The 7960-nt window shown below is 36.3% G+C and overlaps 1 non-coding gene across 1 annotated transcript; it reads right to left on the bottom strand.

The window, feature by feature from the left end:
* Positions 1 to 7294: 7294 nt before the first annotated feature.
* LOC113860336 lies at positions 7295 to 7401 on the bottom strand. The gene has a single exon (XR_003503789.1). It is a non-coding gene; the product is annotated as a small nucleolar RNA R71 (small nucleolar RNA).
* Between the last annotated feature and the right edge of the window lie 559 nt (positions 7402 to 7960).

Below are 7960 nucleotides of genomic sequence, written 5' to 3'. Positions count from 1 at the left end.
CAAACTTAGCCCTCCATGGAAATGGGGGTCAAAAACGTAATTGGGAAATGCAGAAAACTCATTAACATTAATGTAAAAGCAAGAGAAATGAGAAACCAAACCCTAGGTTGGACCCTTGACTGTCACCCAAGGTTGCCCTAAGCTCTGGAAAATATCCTAAATTGAGTAAAGAAAAGAAAAGGTTCAAAAAGTGTAAGAACTCTCCACCCTAATTTGGTAAAAATCTATTTATACTAAAGCTGGCGCCCTCCAAAGTAGTTACTCTCATTCTTTCATAGTAAACACGCGCAGCATCAGTTGAGTTTTGCCTCTCTGGAGTGATTACTATGAATATTCATAGTAATCACGCGCAACACTGGGACATTTTGGACTCTTTGGAGTTGTCACTATGAATTTTTGATAGTAACTACACGCAGCACCTTCAATTCTGCATGCTCTGGAGTGACTACTATGAATATTCATAGTAACCACGCGCAGGTTTGGTTGATTCTGGGCTACTGTAGTTGTCACTTTAAGCTTTGAAAGTGATCACTTTGGTCCCTTTGCTGGAAGTGGCTTGCTGTAGTTGTCACTATCAAGATTGAAAGTAGTTACTTTCACCTCAAATTCCTCAAAATCCAATAATTCTTCAAAATAAGCTTGGGGATTCCTGCCATATTATTCAAATGATCAAAATATGTAAAATAAACTATCTAAATTCATGTAAATTAACAAAAAACTAAGAAAGCTATATTATTTAGCCTAATTGGAATATTCATCTTATTTACACTATCTAAGTCTATTCTTTTCTATAAAAAGTAATAAATGATGTATAAAAATGTAGTAAAATGTGGATTCATCAGCAAGCAGGGAACACAATATGATTAGACAGTCAATTACAAGAATTTATAAACTGAAAAAAAATTTCTTATTCAATTATTAGGGAATAACTTAATTCGTAGCAAGAACTAAACTAGAGTACTGAAAATCAAGCAAAAGAGTTACTAATTAATAACCAACACTCCCTGCCATGTAGATCAAAATCTGGGATGTTACATAGTTGCTTGAGGACAAGCAAATTTCTAAGTTTGGGGTAGAGGAATAGTAAGCTATCTAAGTTTTAAAGTCAAAAAGCCAGAAAGAAATAGCAGTACTGCAAAAATGAAAATTATGCAGAAAAATTGTGGAAAGAAGACAAACATAAGAGTTCAAGATCAAAAAGAAGAATTCGCAGCAGCAAACTGTTACAGAGAAAAAGAAAAAGAAATTCAACAAAAAGAAAAGAGTAAATGAAAGCAAGAAAAGAAAAAGGAAAATGAAAATTCTGCTACACAAAAACAATTTGTTTGCTGCATAATTTAGGGATTTAGTGAGAATTGATGAAAAACTAGGTTAGTTTTAAAGTCATTCACTCAAAATGCCTCTGATCTTTTGAAATTGTATTTGCTTCTTATTTTGTTCAGTATCTACCCTAACCTAAGCCCTGTTATAACCTGCAAAAAGCCCTCTGGATGTGTGATTAACTATACTAAGCAGAGGAGATGGAGAAATTAGGCAAGCATATGGTAGAGTGTCGTTGAATTGTTGATTCAAAGAGAAAACAGCACCTAAACACTAATGAGTAATGAGGGAAACACTGTCTAGTGAGAAGTGATCATGCTTTTTAATGTTTCTCACATGAACTTGGCTGATATATATGAACTTAGATAGCAATTCCTGCTTAAAATTTGATGAATGCACTGTGATTGTCATGATGAGTAATTGGATGAACATCTTAATTGAAAAATTATGCAGAAAATACAGAACTGTAAATTGAAAAAAAAAATTTGAGAAAAATAGTTTGTGAATTGAATTTGTAAATGGATGAACTTACCCTTGGTTTAGTTTGATTTGCTTGAGGACAAGCAAAAATTTAAGTTTGGGGTGGTGATGAATTCATATTTTTACTGATATTTTAGCATAATTCTAACTCATTTGATAAGGCAAATTCATGAGAAAAGCAGAAAAACTTTGAAAAATATTATGATTTCAAGTGTTCTTGTAATTGGTAGTTATTTTAGCAATTATGGAATTTTTGGTTAGAAATTAAGTTTTAATCTTCTTTTTGTAGGAATAATCTGGGCAAGGTTCATGGAATTAGAAACACAATGAAAAAGAAAAGCTAAAGTAGCAAGTCTGGACTCCAAACCATAAGAATAAGGAAATGCATGCTGGGAGTGATCACTATTGTCAGTGAAAGTGATCACTCCAGAGCTCAAAGAAGAAGTGAAGCCTGGGCGTTACCACTTCTATCAGTAAAAGTGAGCGTTCTAGAGAGGCAAAATATCAAGAAAGTTCCGCGTAACCACTATAGCGAGAGGGCCCTGGGAGGAAGAACTGAAACTGTCACTTTCTCGTTGTAGCGAGAGACGTCTCGCTATAGTGAGGACGTCTCACTGTAGCAAGAGAGCGACAGTTTGAGGTGTATTTCTAGGTGCAGTCTCGCTGTAGCGAGATTCTGCATAAGCAAAAGTGCAGTTTTCTCTAGTTTTTTTGCTGTAGCGAGAGTGTCGCAACCAGAAAAGGATTTAAAGGGTTAGGGTTCAGGGAGAGTTATTTCTCCCTCTCCCTTTGAAATTCCTTTGATCCTCTTGTTCCCAAAGCCCTATTCCACCGATTAATTGCCTCCAAAGCCGTTCGGGAGCTTGATTGAAGGTTGAATCCGTGTGGGGAACGCTTGGAGGTAAGTTTTAATGGTTAGGGTTCCGTTTCTCATCCCTTTTTTTTCTATTTTCATGGTTTCCTTGGGTTCTTATGGAGTTTCTCCATGTGTTTAGGACAAAATCCATGAGGGGGAGCACTTCTTGGTGGATTTAGCGTGTGGGTCTTCAATCCAAGGTAAGGGAGGACTCAATCCTACTCTTTTGTGAATGAATTGTTGTTTTGCTGAATATTGTGTTGTGGCTGAGTTAGTGGGTAGGAAATTGCTGAGAAATGTAATGTGGGTCAAGTGCCATGATGTTGCATGATAGAATGAGGGCATGTATGCCGAGTGTTGTGAATGGGTATGGGCACTTGTGCCGTGTATTTGAATGAATATTGTAGAAATGTGGGCCCAAGGGCCGTGTAATATAAACGATAATTGTAGGCTATGTGCCGTGTGTTGTGAAATGGAATGTGATTGGGCGTATTAGCGCCGTTGTAATGTGCTGTGAATGGTTCAGCGATACATTGGGGATGTGGGAGATGAGGACGGTAGAAATACCTTGGGGAAGAGGGAGTGGTGGTGACACCGACTGTGGAACGGGTGCACCACAGGCCACACACACTCTCTTCCTAACTAGACCTCTGACCACTATCCTTGCTAAGCGACCTGTGACTGCCCACGTGGTATCGTGAGGCAGGGGTAACCGGCGACTATTTATGGTGTAAATCTGTGATCACAGTGCTATAGTGAGTGTGGCTGTTATGCGTATGCACGAGTTTGTGTGTTGAGCTTGTGAATGTGAAATGCTGCCTGTGATTTTATTTGCTTAATGTATTGGTAATGTGCTGGAGGTGAGACTCTATGCTGACTATGTGCTTTTGGGTAGCGTAGAGTACTCACCCTTACATTTATTTTTCAGGTAATCAAGACGATCAGCACCAGACTCAGTGAAGGGACGGATGGACTGCTATAGGACATAGAATTTATCTTGAAAATATTGTAATTGAACTAGTCCTATAGTAGTCATTTAATATTAATTTGTAACCTTTCACTTATTTCAAAATTTTTATAAAAAATTTGGTTATCCGATTTGCAAAATTATTATTTAATTGGATTTAAATTTAAGGTGTTACACCACACATAATATTTGCTATCATGGAAGAATTTCTTTTTCTGCTGCCAACTTATCCAATTTGGAACATGATGTGTAGCTTTAAAGTTGGCCATATTAACAAACTAGGGCTGGGATTCAATCTTTAATAAGCTCTCATCTGGAAACTCTTCTTTTATTTGCTCCACTTCAAATGGTATTGCCTCAAGTGGTAATCTTGACAAATGGTCAGCAACTCCATTCTCCTTCCCTTTCTTGTCTTTGATCTCCAACTCGAATTCTTAAAGGAGTAAAATCCACCTTAATAATTTGGGCTTGGCATCCTGCTTTGACAAAAGATACTTAAGAGCAGCATGGTCAGTGTAAACTATAACCTTGGACCCTATCAAATAAGACCGAAACTTGTCAAATGCAAAAACTATAGCTAAGAGTTCTTTTTCAGTAGTAGTGTAATTAATTTGTGCAGGGTTAAGAATTCTACTAGCATAATGAATAACATGCAGTTTCTTGTCTTTTTGTTGGCCTAAAACTGCTCTTATAGCTACATCACTAGCATCACACATCAGCTCAAAAGGCAATTCCCAATCTAGTTTAACAAGTACAGGTGCAGAAATTAATTTCTCTTTCAAAGTGTTAAAAGGTATTAAACACTTATCATCAAAAACGAATTCTATATCCTTACTCAACAATTCACTCAATGGCTTGACAATTTTAGAAAAGTCTTTAATGAACCTGCGATAGAATCCAACATGTCCCAAAAAGCTTCTTACTCCTCTAACATTTACACGTGGAGATAGCTTTTCAATTACTTCTCCTTTTGCAGGATCCACTTCCATTCCCCTTGCTGAAATCTTATGTCCTAAGATTATCCCTTCTTGTACCATAAAATGACACTTTTCCCATTTGAGCACAAGATTTGAGTCTTGACAATGCTACAAAACAAGAGATAAATTAGCTAGACATTGATCAAAAGAATTACCAAATACAGAAAAGTCATCCATAAAAACTTCTATAATTCTTTCAATCATATCAGAAAAATGGACAGCATACACCTTTGAAAAGTGGCTGGAGCATTGCAAGCCCAAATGGCATCCTTCTGTATGCAAAAACTCCAAAAGGACAAGTGAATGTTGTCTTTTCTTGGTCTCTTAGGTCAACTGTAATCTGGTTGTAACCAGAATATCCATCTAGGAAACAATAGTAGTCAAACCCAGCCAATCTCTCCAGCATTTGGTCAACAAATGGAAGAGGAAAATGATATTTCCTTGATGCATCATTCAACTTCCTATAATATATGCACATTCGCCATCCAGTTACTATCCTAGTAGGTATTAATTCATTTTTTTCATTTGGAACAACAGTTATGCCAAGTTGAGGACTCTCTGGAACATCCACTTTCAATGATAAAAGTGTATACACAGAATACTCTGAAATTTTGCCTTCTCTGGAATGCTCACTTTTGCTGATAAAAGTGGTTACACAGAGCTTACTAAATCCGAGGCTTCTCTGGAACACTCACTTTCAATGATAAAAGTGGTTATGCCCACGCTTCAGTTCTCTTTTGAGCTCTGCAGTGATCACTTTCACTGACAATAGTGATCACGCCCAGGTTGCATTCCATTGTTCTTGTGTTTTGGAGTCCAAAATTTCTATTCTTGCCCTTCCTTTCCATTGATCTTCCATTTCCATGAACCTTGCTCATATTATTCCTACAAAAACAAGATTAAATTCTTAATTTCTAAGCATAAATTTCACAAATGTTAAACTATCTACATAATAAAAGAAAACCTTCAATCATTATATTTTTCTAAGTTTTTCTGCTGTTTCTAACATGTTTTTCTTATCAAATGGGTTAGAATTACACTAAAATATTAGTCAAACTATGGATTCATCACTTAGCAAAGGTAATGGTCAGGAGTCAAGTCAGAAAACGAGTGTGCGGCCATGTGGTGCATTCGTACACAATATTCCACGCACAACCCTGAATATCACTCACCACCCTGTATTTCCCAAGATATCCCATATCGTCTCCATCTTCCACTCTCCTAGTGTATCTCTGTAACTATTTACATCATATCCTTTTCTATCTCATACTCTTTCAAGTATGTTCACATATGCCATTTCTAATGTTCACACATATTTTTCATTATATTTCTACATATTTTTCATCATATACATCAAACCATATCATATTCATAATACACATCATTTTTACATGAAACACAATATATTCAAGCATGAAACATTAATCTCTTTGTATATTTCATATCATAAAATCATATCAACCATTCTCAACATACCTTATCATGCACTATTTAAACATAATATCACATTTTCACCATGTATTCATCATAAAATCACATAAACAACCAATTATTCTCACTTGTCACCGATTATTTTTCATAAAACAAGGATTATTCCACATATAATCACATACATGACATGATCTATGAGAATACAAGTAATAAACATAACAAAATGATAAAGTAGAGCTCCTTACCTCAAAACAGAGCTTTTACAAAGATTTAACTAAAGATTTAACTCTAGAACGAAGTTTTTCCTAAGAACACCATGAACATATATAAGAAAAAAAAGAAGAAGAGAACAAACGGTAAATCTAATTTCAAACTCAGAGAAACTTACTTGAAATCCCTTAGAACGGACGTAGAATAAAAAATCTGAAGAGAAATTTAAGTTTAGGAGGGTTTAGTATGAGAGAAAATGGTGAGATAGCCTTAGAACCTTTGAGAACCTTGGATAGGAGTGAAGAAATGAAAATTTCGTGTGAAACTCCCTTTTATAGAAAATTTAGAAATTTACTGTTCATTGTCAGAATTACTGTTCATCGTCGGAAACACTATGCACGCGTACTGCACATGCACTGTACACGTATGTGACGTCACCATGACGTTAGTGGTCACTGTACATAGGCAGTTTTACTGTTCATTGATACTTTTCACAATTTTTTTTAAAATATAAATTCTATCCAAATGTATTCTAATTATACTTTAATAAACCTCATTTTATTTTAATCAAAGTGCAGGATGTTATATTCTAAGTGTTTTACAACTTGTTTATTTGATCTGGAGTTTGAGAGAACAACGTGTAGACAAAGAAATGAAGTGAGAGAGCAAAGAATGGCAGAGAAAAGAAGATCAATTCAAGATTACATGACACCTACTGCTAGAGGCACTCCTGGAAGCATTGCGGGCCCTAATATGGAAGCCATCAATTTTGTGTTGAAACCAGCACTCATAACCATGCTTTAGAATTCCATACAGTTTGGGGGCATATCTAACAAAAATCCCAATCTTCATCTGACAAAGTTTCTCTGATTGACGAGCACCATCAAATACAGTGGAGTCTCCAATGATGCTATTCGACTCTGCCTTTTCCTCTTCTCAGTATCTGAAAAGGTGAATGTATGGTTTTCCTCGCTCCTAGCCAATTCCATCATAACTTGGGAGGATCTCACTCAACAATTCTTGGGAAAGTACTTTCTTCCATCAAGGTCCTTTAAGCTTATGACGGAGGTATGTTGCTTCCAACAACATGAAACTGAATCTTTATTTGAGGCATGGAAGCGATTTGGAGAGCTTTTGAGGAGATGTCCTCATCATGATTTCGCGACATAGAGATAGGTGCAAATCTTTTATAATGGCTTGAGGTGGCATCTTCTAGCTTTCAGTGGCACACCGTTGACTCTTACGACATCAAGAGGAAAGAGACCATCCCAGTCTACCAAGCAGAGAGTAGCAGCCCATTAATGAACCAAATGACAGCCTTTGCAAAGCAACTAGAATCTTTAATGAAGGCTCAAGACCAACTTGCAAGAGCTATTGCAGACCCATAATTTAAACAAGAGGAGGCAATTTTCATGGGCAATTACAATTTGGGGTGGAAGAGTAATCCTTCTAACTTTTGGAGGAATGGCTTTGGAAGTCAAAATTCAAGTGTTTATCACCCTCCCCCTATGCAAAATCAAGGAGCAAGACCAGAAGGGAAAGAAGCTCCTATATCTTAGTCCAACTTTTAAGAACAAATGATGCAATATGTGCATTACTCTGATAAGAAGGTAACAGAGCTTGAATCCAAATTGGACCAACATATTGAGAGAACTTATAAGAAGTTCGCAGAGGTAAAATCTGAAATACAGTCCAACTCTTCTAAGATGAGTGCATAAT

This window comes from Abrus precatorius, unplaced genomic scaffold (genome assembly GCF_003935025.1).
Source record: "Abrus precatorius isolate BTA unplaced genomic scaffold, Abrus_2018 Scaffold2, whole genome shotgun sequence".
Taxonomy (NCBI): Eukaryota; Viridiplantae; Streptophyta; class Magnoliopsida; order Fabales; family Fabaceae; genus Abrus; species Abrus precatorius.
This window is presented reverse-complemented; position numbering and strand designations above follow the sequence as displayed.